The sequence below is a fragment of the Aotus nancymaae genome, unplaced genomic scaffold (assembly GCF_030222135.1).
Source record: "Aotus nancymaae isolate 86718 unplaced genomic scaffold, 86718_ANA_hifiasm-v0.15.2.pri h1tg000007l, whole genome shotgun sequence".
Taxonomy (NCBI): domain Eukaryota; kingdom Metazoa; phylum Chordata; class Mammalia; order Primates; family Aotidae; genus Aotus; species Aotus nancymaae.
Window position 1 is genome coordinate 31,022,713 of NW_026988418.1, and position 12,318 is coordinate 31,035,030.

General features: G+C 43.6%; 1 protein-coding gene across 1 annotated transcript in view; it reads right to left on the bottom strand.

Annotated features, from left to right (window-relative positions):
• The window catches only part of GNG12 (G protein subunit gamma 12), a 137,193-nt gene extending 126,309 nt beyond the window's left edge, over positions 1–10,884 (bottom strand). Inside the window, exon 1 of the mRNA XM_012442685.2 lies at positions 10,758–10,884. The gene's annotated coding sequence lies outside the window, so the exon portion shown is untranslated. The remainder of the gene's footprint in view (positions 1–10,757) is intronic.
• Positions 10,885–12,318: the final 1,434 nt, after the last annotated feature.

Consider the following 12,318-nt stretch of genomic DNA (forward strand, 5'->3'; position numbering starts at 1 on the left):
TGGGGCACACTGGAAGGAGAGGAATTGTCTTGGTGCATAAATAAAATACACTAACAACAGCTGATGAGCTGAAAAAAAAATTGCAAAAAAACTCATAATTTTTTAAGAAAGTTTACAAATTTGTGTTGGGCCGCATTTAAAGTCATCCTGGGCTGCACACGGACCACGGGTTGGACAAGCTTGCTCTAAACCACTCTGCATGCTGCCAGAGAATGCAAAAAGCTAGCTTGTCCAACCTAAGGGCACATGTGGCCCAGGATGGCTTTGAATGCGGCCCAACACAAATCTGTGTTAGTGTGTCTTATGCGTGGCCCAAGACAATTCTTCTCCTTACACTGTGGCCCAGGGAAGCCAAAAGATTGGACACCCCTGAGCCAGGGTATCTTGTCAAAAGGCCAAGGAATGGCTGACACGACTTCCTTCAGGCCCATGTCTGATACAAGACCACAAAGACCCAGCTAGGTCCAGAAGTAGTCAACCCCTTTTGATCAAGCAATCAAAGGTGCTAGGTACCCTTCTAGGGACTGGATCAAGATCCTGTCCTTATCAAGCTGACACTATAGTAAGGGAAGTTAATACAACAAGAGACTGAGGTAAGTACTAGAAGGAAAACAAAACATCCAGAGAGCTTTAAACCAATCTTCACAAAAGTCAGAATGTACATAGTCAGGAGCTGAAAAGAAACAGAGCATTGGGCCTGGAAGACAAAATTTTTTCACTGGGATTTTTCAGGGGCCACTCATTGCTAACATGGGAACTCCCAGAGACACAGATTTAAATTTTTTTTTTTTTTTTGCTTTTTTTTTGTTTTTTGATGGAGATATAGGCTAACTTTATACTCAAATACATAAGACTGTCTGCCTCTTATGAATTTCCAAAAACAAAGCCACAGTCATCTTTCCATCAAATTATAATTTCCCTCTCTTTTGATGGCATTCAGTTTTTAAAAGATGAAAACTAACTTTATATTAAAATAGCATCCCAAGAGCTGACTGAAAGAGCACTTCAAAAAGAAAGATGATTCTATGCAATCCAACCCCACACCCTTAGACTCCTGAGCTCTGGCTGGTCTTACATTGTACTTTTACTTTCACCTTCTTTCACCCTGGAAATAGAGTAGACAGAGCTCTGATAGTGAAATGAAGGAAGAACAGGAACGCAATTCAGAGAGTAAACAACAACAACAACAAAATGTGGCATGTATAACCTTCTTTCAGGAGGAATGTGTAAGCAGAACATTCTAGGCTTCTTAAAAGGAAGTTTTTAAGTTTTGCAGGAAATGCCATTGAAATGTATATATTCTCAATCTCTCTCCTTTGTTTTTGTTTGAGAGGGAGAAATTCCAGACTAGAAGATCATCTTCATCATGTTTTTTGGAGAAGCCTCAGTTTAGTAATACCATTAGCTGAAAACTATTTTTAATTCAGACATTAGCAACTGGCGTAAAACCCTACTTTCCACTTCTCTTGATTTTGCACTGACAATTTGGCAGCCCACTCTACCCTTAGGCCCAAAAGAGCCATCACATTCATAAGTCTTTATTTAGGAGATTCTGACAGAGATGAATGCATGAGGAAAGGTCAACAAATGCCCACAGGAGGATCAACATGCTAAAAAGATGTAAGAATGGCCCCAAAGCACCATCTCACTCATAATCAAAAATATTTCAATGACTCTAAATTACCATTGTGCAGAAACCAGATTAGCAGAAAATAAGAAGAGCTGACGCTTTTATGGCCAGTGGCCGTAAGGAACCAGGCCATCCAATACATCCCCGATGGGAGGGCAAAGTGGTTCAACCTTTCTGGAGGGGTACAACAGAGCTCTGTGATTCAGCAGTCCCACTTCGGGGAATCAATTTTTAGGTACACCTTCACAAAGCAAAATGATTTATTACATCTTTATTCATCACAGCACTGTTTGTAACAGCAAAAGACTGGGAAACAGCCCAAAGGTCCAGCAGTAGGGATTGGTCAAATAAACCATGGTACATCCACATGATGGAAAATTTGTTATTCTGTGTGTGTGTGTGTGTGTGTGTGTGTGTGTGTGTGTGTGTGTGAGAGAGAGAGAGAGAAAGATACTTGCAGAGACAGATGTCTAAAACATACTGCTAATTTTAAAAGGCAAGGTAAAGAAGAGTATACATACCATCATTAATGACAGAAGGGAGAATTAAAATACCATATATTCTTATATGCTTGTATTTACAAGTTGCTACTTGCAGAGAATATGGGAAAGGCGTGGTAAGATGTCAGCAATATTTTTGAATTTGAAAACTTTTGATTTTTGTGAATTTTCTTTTTAAACAAATTTTGGGGCTGGTCGCAGTATATCATGCCTGTCCTCCTAGCACTTTGGGAGGCTGAGGCTGGCAGACTGCTTGAGCCTAAGAGTTCGAGACCAGCCTTGGCAACATGGTGAAACCTCATTTCTCCAAAAAACACAAAAATTAGTGAAGCATGGTGGCAGGCACCTATAGTCCGAGCTATTCAGGCTATTCAGGAGGCTGAGGTGGGAGGATCACCTGAGCCAGGGAAGTCGAGCCTACAGTGAGCCGTGATTGAGCCACTGTACACTCCAGCCAGGGTGACTGTCTCAAAAAATAAAATAAATCTTGTAGGGAATTCTTATAAGAAACTGTCAAAAATGTTTAACTTTGTATCTGGTTATAATGTTTCTTGGAGACTATATATTATCTATTTTTAAAAATAAAGAGGTTGTATAAGCAATTCCCAGAAGTGTGAAGAAAAGGAGAAGATTGGCAAGGAAGAGATAAATCTAAGGTGGAGTTCAGTATCTCAGGAGGAGTCGGAGAAACCTGGGTTTAGGCAGGTAGGTTTTCATGCAAAAGTCGATCAGAGAAATCTCAGTTCAGAGCTCAGGAGGTGAGCACAGTGAGCTTGGAGAGGGTGATTTCTGCCCTGTGTTATATTACTTGCTGGATGTGGGTGGCTCTGAGCCCCCTGATATTTATTACAATCAGAAGGAAGTCAGAGAACTGTAGGTGAATGGGAGGCAAAGATAGGAACACTAGTATTACCTCCGGGCAGCCTGCCAGGAGCCTTGATTTGCTCTTGGATAAAGCATGCTCCTCATCAAATATTTATGTTAAAATAAAAGGCGGGGGGGTAAGGCATGTGCTGGAATATTCTGCTTAATTTGACAGAGATATTCCTTGAAAACCTGTGACTCCTGGAATTCTGTGTAATCAAATCATACTATAAACACAACAGGTGAATGTGCTATTTAAAGAAATACTGTAAGAAATTCTCAGGAATGTCATCTTCTGTTCTTTCTGCTTTGGGAATCTGAGTATGTCTGAAGATGACTGCATTTAACCAGGTTAAATGTGAAAGGCATTTTCACGTTTCTACATCTTCTGGGTTTTTCTTTTTTCACAAGGTATAGTGTTCCCAGAAAACATCAGATGGCCTAGGTCCAAAGTATGAACCGGCACCTTGATCCTTGGCACCACTGTCTTAGCAGTTAGGTTCACTGAACATAGCTGATTCTACAGGCTGTGCAAATGCCTCCCAGAAGAGGAGCCAGAAGGAGGAAGTTGATTCTGACTATAGGCTTTCTAAAGGATCAACTTAAAAAAGCATGCGAGTAGTACCAGTTGGCACTAAGGGGAACACAGATAAACTCTCTCAGTTTGTGGTACCTTTGGCAACAAGACTGTATCTCTCAGCATAAACTAGAAGCCTTCTCCTAGAAGCAGCAGCTATACATAGGTAAGTTCCAAAGGCTCCTGCAACCACTGTTACTTGCATCCTGTCCCCAAGGAAAAAGGCCTATGGCTGGTCAGTAAATAACACGAATCCCTTTTCACATTCCCAGTAATTGCTACTACTCCATTCCCTGTACCAGGCCAACTACACAAGGGGTGCCAGTGACCTTGACAAGTTTTAGGCAATACTGAGTGTGCTGGTGTTTAACTAGCAATAAACATCAACAGCACCCCAAGTGCTGGTCTTTACCTGCCCCTCGGAAGTAATGAAGAGAAAGAAGCTCATCATAGGCAACGTGTACCCCTGAATGTGTGTTTCCTGGCATATATAACCAATATTACTTTTTTACGTGTACCTTGCTGACACACATCACAGAAAGCATGGTTTTATTCCTTCATTCCACTGGCATTCATGAAGTTTATACGTTTCCCAATAAAGCCTGACATGATAAGCCAAAGGGATAAGTGACAGGCTTTGCCAGCTGATGTCATCTAGAGGACTACTGTGGCTACAGGGGCTTTGAAAAGCAGAGCTGCTGCTAGCCATATTGTACCTCTGTGTGCGTTAAAAAAGGCCATCCCTCCATGTGCACCTAATCTTTTGCAGGTTTGATAGCACCAGAAAGAAGTTCCCTTTCATCCTAGCAGAGGCGATCCTACTCCAGGATGCATGTGGTTTTTGTTTGCTCAGCAGATGAACCTCCCATTTGCCTTCTTGCGTAGGCACTCTTGTGCAGTGAACAACCTGTATAATAGTTCAAGGCATCCCTGTCAAGAAGTCACAATCCATTCCTTCTGATTCCTAGCCAGACATCCAACTCTCCCATGACAACTTATCTGAATAGCCAATCATGACCTATATACCCACATGAAGCCCCACGGTCTAATGTGCAGGCCATGATCTAATAATTCAGAAGATTTTGTTAGTCTAGGTACAGCTCAAAGGTTTCAACAACTTTCTAATTTGCCTGAGATTCTGGCTAAATAAACTTTGTATGATAATTTTACTTCAATAAGGTCTTTGATAAGCCTCAATAAAGTCCAAGAGGCTTTTAGATTTCGATTGCTCTTTCCATCCTTAGATTTGGTTCATGTTGGGATTTAATGGATTTCCGTTTGAGTCTTCATTTGAGAAAAGACTTCATGTATTTCCTCTGCAATAATTTATCCCACCCCACCAAAAAAAAAAAAAAAAAAAAAAAAGATTTGAGGTAACTGCAAGCTTGGGGTGAGTCAAAGGGACCCAGTGGGGAGTTAAGCGTTTAGTGTCCAGTGGTCAAGGATGTCTTGACTAGTACCATCTGCAGCTAAATAAAAGCCTGATAATTTCACATCAGTGAAGTTAAGATTCTGCCTTTAATGGGTTCATGTGGGTTTGCACCCAGCCATTCTGAATGAAGGCAAATCTCTACACAATGCAAATACAGACATGGCAACTGATTCAGACTTCACTCTAGTGAGTATGTGCAAACTCAAGTTCAACCAGAGCTTATACTTCTCTCTGCTATCAACCAAAGGGGATCCTATGTCAATTACATGACCTTGCCTGCAAGAGGAGTAGTGGCCTGCTGTGTCAGAAAGCACACAGAATACAAAGCCTTCCGACTCTCTGGGCCCAAAGGCACCCATTTCTTATACAATCAATGAATGTGAAAATTACAGAAGATTTTTAGCAACCATTCACTTCAACCTAAAATAAGTTATTCTTTTAGCTACTAACCCTCCAGCAGAACTGAAAGTATTAAGTCTTAACAGCCTCCAACACTCCAGTTTTTATTATACAGTAATTCTCTGAAATGCAGACCCATTAAAAGAAGACAGAAACCCTCCTTGTCACAGGATGGCAACCAGACACTTCACAACTAAGCACTTTTATGATACCCAATAAAGCCTGACATGATAAACCAAACACTTAAGTGACACCAGAAATGGTTTTCAAGAGAGACTCTCCAATAAACGGAATAATCCAGCTAGAAGTTACCTTCAGTCAAATCACCTCCACTGTCTGCCCTGGATCCACGCTACCTGTTAACTACGCTCCTGTTGTTCCCAAGGGAGGAAAGTGGGGAGGTCAGGATCTGTGAGTATGTGCTGGCTCTAGAACAGGACTTAGCAGGTCAGTTCCCTCATCTGTACTATCCAGGACCCCTTTGGGAGTCCACGGATAAAAGACGTAGACTTTTCTCCAAGGACTGGGCCTTTGTGTTCGCTTCAGGCCTGCTGGGTCTCAGCAGTCATTTGGAAGTGCTCATTGCTATAGCTAAAGAGTGGCAAGTCTGATGGAGAGGCACTGATGATTCTCCTCAGGTAGGTCACCTAAAAGGAGTCTCCTCCTGTTTCTCTTGATTTGATTTATAGTTTTTAAACAAAACTGACTCCATAAAGCTCTCTTCACTCTCATCTCTGGCTGGATGCACCTCAATCTCTGTGCAGAGGGCATAAGATGTGGAATTAAGATGCTTTTGGGTCAAATTCTGTTCTTGCCACCTAAGCAAGGTTCAGACCTTTAGGGAACCTCAGCTTCCTCCTCTGGGCTGTCGTGAGAACTGAGCAAGACTGCATATAGGAAGGGTTTAGAAAGGTCCCAGGATATGGAATACATACAATTGTGCTGTAATTATTTTCTATCTATCCAACCTTGCTGTTAAACTAAGTGCACCAGTATCTGCCTCATTACTGTCTTCCAGGTGTCTGATATATTGAAGGTGCTGTAAAAACGCAGTTCATCAATGCAGGCCTGGATCTGGAAAGCCACAACTTCCATAAAGTCAAGGTTGGTGGACTAGGTCTATATGCAGATCCTAATAACCTGCTGGTAGACTCTTCAAATATTCCTCATGAAGATCAACCCACAAGCTTCTGAAAGGGCTTCTCTTTACTGCTAAACAATTCTCACTGCAAAGGTTTTGACATTTAACTGAAGGACATTCAACTGCCATAAAGTGGTGCTTTTTCCAAAACAAAATCCTGCTAGTTGCAGTTAATAAACCAGATTTGTTTTTTAGTAACTATTACACAAATGAATTATTTTTTAGTGTATATATAGAGGATTATTGTGAAAAATAGGGGAAAAGCAGGGTGGGGGTGGGGAGCATTATAATCCCATCACCAATTTGTCTGTATTTTCTACTAGCCTTTTTTATGGTTTAACAACAATTTGTAAGCTAGTTGTAATTGTAATAATACTCTGTAGCTGTGCACATTGCTTTTTCCCAATTTTAAGTTGTAACAGACTTCATGCATTACTGATTTTTAAAAATCTCTAATAAAAAAGAAAATGGAATTGAGATTTGGGAGAATTTGTTTAACAAATTAGTATTGCAAACCATTTCACATTTAAAAGACACAATGATGATTGCCTAATTCTCTTATTTTGTAAGTATTATTCTGCAGGACTATTAAATTACTGAGCTTTTTTAGATTTGGGGGAAATGTTAAAATTTTGTACAGCTGTTTTCCTTTTACAAAAATAATGCATGCTCATTATACAACATTTAGAGAAAATTTCAATAATTTAATGTTAATATTTATTGAATGTGGACTATGCACCAGGCACTATTCCAAATGCTATAGATTAGTTCATTTATTCCTCACAACACTTCACTGAAGCACAGATTAAGTAACTTGCCCAGTCTACTCACCTAGACGTATGAGCCAGAAATCTTATGCTATGACGTTCTAGGAGTGAAAAGAATCAATAATTTATTCAATCGAATGCTTCAACTGCTTCAGTGCATAATGTCATAGGCAAGAAAAAATTAATAACAACACTGTACCCGTTATAGTTATTTAAAATTATTATAAACCACATCTCTGTGTCCCAGTGGAGCAATTAGTAAAATGAGAAATCATCTGTGGCATGAGCTAAGATTCGGGTTCTGCCCAATTCTGTGCACCTGACGTGCATTAAGACAAACACAAGAAGCTTTAAAGGGTTTGTTTTAAAGACGAAGGCATTTAAAAATTTTTTTAGATTTTAGAAAATGAGCCAACAATGTGATGAGTAGATTCCCTGAATTAATTGAACACCCATTCTCATGAAAGTTTAAAAATAAAACAACCACTCACAATCAGCCTAACACGTCTTATGACTTATCTGCTGGCCTTGGACATCAGTACATGCAAAAGTAAATAACCAGATACCCTTGGGTCACATTTTTTCATGCTTTAATTAAGAATTATATTTGGTTAAAGGTGAATACTTCTGTTCCTGGTTCAATTTCCTACCTGGGGCTAATAAACACAATTATTTGAAATATAAAATCTCTGTAAATGTAAAGGATAATGTAATGTTTCTGTCAAAATTACTATGCAATTGTAACTTTAACACTAAAAGCATATTAAAACTATTAATCCTTTAATTATTAATTATTCACATTGCTGTGGTAGAAACATCACACATACACACACAGACACACCAGTTACTTTCCGTGGAATTTGAGACTGCTCTACCTAGCATTTCCAGAAGGTTCAAGCTGCCACCTTGCAATCCATCCAGTAGCCTGCTGCGTGAACAAGCTAGACAAATAGCTAATAATTTTGACCATGTACCGTGTTCAGTGTGTTTTCCAAAGATTGTTTCATATATTCTCTTTAAAGCCCTACAGATAGAGACCCTTTTTATTCCTATCTTATAAATCAGACTGAAAAAGGTTAAATAGCTAATATTCTCATCTAAGTCTGTCTGACTCCAAAGCCAACACCCCAAATCACTGTTAAACAAGCTTCTCTTCCAAGTCAGGGCTCAGAAAAATTTACCTGACTTTCACAGCTTTCCTTCCTAGGTTAAGCTTAAGCTGACATAAAACTCTAAAACAAAGCAAAACACAATAAATCACATATTTCTAAATTTTAATTTTTTTTCCTGTTAGAAGTTTTCAACAATAATTTAAAAAGAAAACTAATTTGATATTGGCTAACCACTTCCTCCAGGTTTTTGACCATGAAGCCCTTTGCTCTCACTTTCAACAAACCACAGATACTCTCTAACAAGTGACAAAACAAATCCACAAATCTAATTGTTAGAGAGCTAGTTTTTCAAGTAAGATTGGAGCTTTCTGGACAGGAAATTTCTATAATACCATTTTTTTAGGCTCTTGGGAAACACAGATTCACATTTTCATATATTTCTATACAATTCTAAGTGTTGTGTGCCCTATTGGGGGTTCAATATCTAGTAAATAACGCGGGTTAAATACAGCAAAAATAGTACTGCCTTACTTATAAGGTCTAACGACGCAGTAGACTGTTCAGCATTTTTTGGACTTAAACCAGGGCTTTACAGCGCTGGTTAACTATTAGAGAAGGCAAAGGGACTGAATATTTTATCTGAAAGTCCTTTTATCACTTAAGTCTCTGTAAAATGTTCGATTAATTTGAAAATTGTGCGTGTGTGTGTGTGTGTGAATCACATATTAGTATACTAGTAAAGGGGCTTGCTAGTACATACAATTTGGTCAAAAAAAGAAAAAAAAAAGAAAAACGTAACAGCTCCTTACTTGAATGTGATTGTTTTGGCAATAGTAAAATTCAATCCCGTCGTTCTAGCGCTGCCTGCCTTCCTGGTTCTCCCAGGTGAGGGCCGCCATCCTGCGATAATTTACTTCGAGAGCTGAGAAGCGCTGGCAAGGGTGCAGTCTGGTGACTAGCACTTTTAAAAACAAAGCCAAACTCCGCTTTTAAAATAGAGAAGGCACAGACGCAGACCCTGCCTCTGACGACAGCCAAAAGATTCATTATAGACAGCCTATTCAGGCGAGGCTACAACCGCCCCAGGAAATATAAACTGTGTCGGCAAAGACAGCAGGGGGGAGAGGAAGTAACTGATGGGAAGGAAGCTAATCATGTGAAGTTTGTCCAACTCCACAAGGTCTAATAAATTCCCGTTTGTTTCCGCTGGGAGCAGCCATTAAACGTGTCCTGACACGTGGGCGCAGGAACCTCCCTTCTACCTCTGGTGTGGAGCGATTTCCTTCTCGAGCCACTTGTTTGTATACAACCACGCCCGGCAGGATGACCACCAGATGACCGCGGCAGTGCCTCCACTCACTCCCACTTGGGCAAAGTTTCACTCCACCGCGGCGACTTGAACCAGAATCACGGCTTCCTTATCGTGAGTTATGAATGATTTAAGCCAAGTTTACAGGACACGCAAAGCGAGGGACGAGTCAGTCACGGGAGGCGCTAAGTGATAGCGTTTTAAAGTTAGCTTTAACTGATATACCCTAATTAAAATGAAAAACAGAAGTCACCCTGATCCACGGGATAACTGTCGGGGCAATATTTTTTTTTTTTTTTTAAGAAAAAAATCACTCAAGACTGAGCCTCAGCCTACCCCTTACCACCTGAAAAAACAGTCTGCAGAAGGGCAGCCTCGGGTCCCTGCTCCGGGTCCCTCGCGGGGTGCGTCCTGTGGGCTACTCCCTCTGCGACCCGCGATTTCCCTGCTAGACCCCCAGCGCCCAGCGGGTTCCAAGGCTGCGCTCCTGCCGGCTGGTCCCGAGAGGTAGAAAGTAGGCAAAGGGGCGTGGCGTCCCTGTCGCCCCCAGATGCCAGCCCTCCTTCAGCGCCTGGCACCACCACGAGCCAGGGCTGGGAACACTGGGGCCTCCGAACTGGGCGCGGGGCACACGGCCGCAGGCTGGCGAAGAGGCGAGCTCGCTGGCGCGGAGACCTTTCCTCCCACCCCCAGCCCCAGCCCCAGCCCCAACCGTGGGGGCGCCGGCTTCCCGCGACCTCGGGCGGCCGCTCGTCGAGGGCGCACGCGCCGTTTCTGCCTCTGGTCAGGGTGCCCCTGGCCCCCTTCTTCCCCCTCCCCCGTCTCCGGCGCCTAGCGCCCCGACCAGTCCCCGCCCTTCAGGACACTCTTCCCTCCTTCCTTCCTTCCTCCGCTCCCTCCCTCCATCTCGCTTCCCAGCACCCGGGACTCGGAGGCGGCCCCCGAACTCTCTGGCCGACGCCCCGCGCCGCGCCCCGACCGCGCGGGGACCCGACTCGCCACCCGCGCCCGCCGCTGGGTGCTCACCCGTCTGCCGGTGCGCTGCCCCGCCGTCGCCGCCGGGACTCGGTCTCTAAGGGCTCCTGGAGACGGCTCCGACCTCTCCTCCTCCTCCTCCTCCTCTCGCTTCTCCGGGTGCCGGCTCCGCCTCGCTGGGGTGGGCGGGGCGGCGGCGGCCCCGGGCTCCTTCCTCCGCGCCGGGCCCTGCCTCCCGCCCAGTCGCCCCGGCTGTGCCTCCCCGGGCCGCGGAGCCCGCGTGGTGGCCCCGCTGGAGGAGGGGCGAGGCCCGGCCTGGGGAAGCTCATTGGACGTTTGGCCGTCCTTGGTCGTCCTCCTTCCCCGAATTCTTATGGAGGACCTGAAGTTCGAGGACTTGGGGGCCCCCACTTACGACCCACCCTCCGCGGGGCCGCCCCGACTCCTCGCAAGTTTCCTTCGCGTGCGAGGGCAGCGAGGATGAGCGCTGCCAAACCCCTACACAAAAGTTAGGCTCTGCTCCAGAAACTTCTGAGGAAAACACTCACAGTAACATTTAAAGGGCCCTGGGGCCACGGAGAGATGTTTCCCGGAAAGTGGAGGTTTAACTGTGGATTGTTGAGTTTGTGGTACATCCACCTACCATGAGCTTCCCGTCCATCTGCCCCAACCGGGTGAAATTTGTTTCCGAATGTCCAGTACCTGGCGGAGTTCTGCCTAATGAATTAATTGGATTTGGTTGGTCTTTTCTGGAAGGGTTCAAAGTTGGGTAAATGGAGGAGCCATTTCTACTTCCACAGATTTCGTGCTAGGGTCATTTGACAAACATTACCGAACATCTGCTGTGTACCAAGCTCAGTGCTAAAGGTGATGGGAGAGGTACAAAAATGAATCAGACAGGGGGCTTGCCCTCTTGGGAGTCCAGAAAGAGTAAAGAAGCTGGATGTTCATAAAACCATTCAGCGGACTTCTAGAATATCCCTAGGTAGCTGCTTTCTTGTTTGACAGGGTGGAAAGAAAAGAGGTGAGGCCAAAGTAGGTCATTTAGAACCAGTGTGGGCAGAGTCCACACTTGAAATGGAGTCTGAAAGCATTGGTGAGGGATGTCTGTGTATTGAGTTTCACCAACTGAGGACAAGTGGGCCCTGGGGAATCTAAGAACTAAGGACTGCAGTCAGGGCGTGATATTCCCTCTTGCTTTCCTTCTGACCGCTAGGCAAGTATCAGGTTTAGTGAAATCATTTGCACATGTAGAAGAGGTGTCACAGGTAGAGTAAGTGTATGAATGCATACCTTGCCCCAGGAGTGTGGTCTTAGCAAGCTGCTGATGGCAGTGGTTGTTGGGGTGCAAGCCACAGACTGCCAGAGGGGTCTTTATTTCCTGTTCTATTGAGCATTGGGAAATGCTTGACTGATTCACATATACTCACAGTTCAAAGGATACACCTGAAGCAGAACAGCTTGACACTACAGGGACCGAGAGGGTGGCATACTGGAGTTTGTATGTTTTGGTCACAGACCACAGAATAGACTCCTCTAAGCCATACCACTAATTTCCCTTGCTGGGACACTTCATAGTTTAATAAGTGCTTTCATGTACACTCTTCTCTCA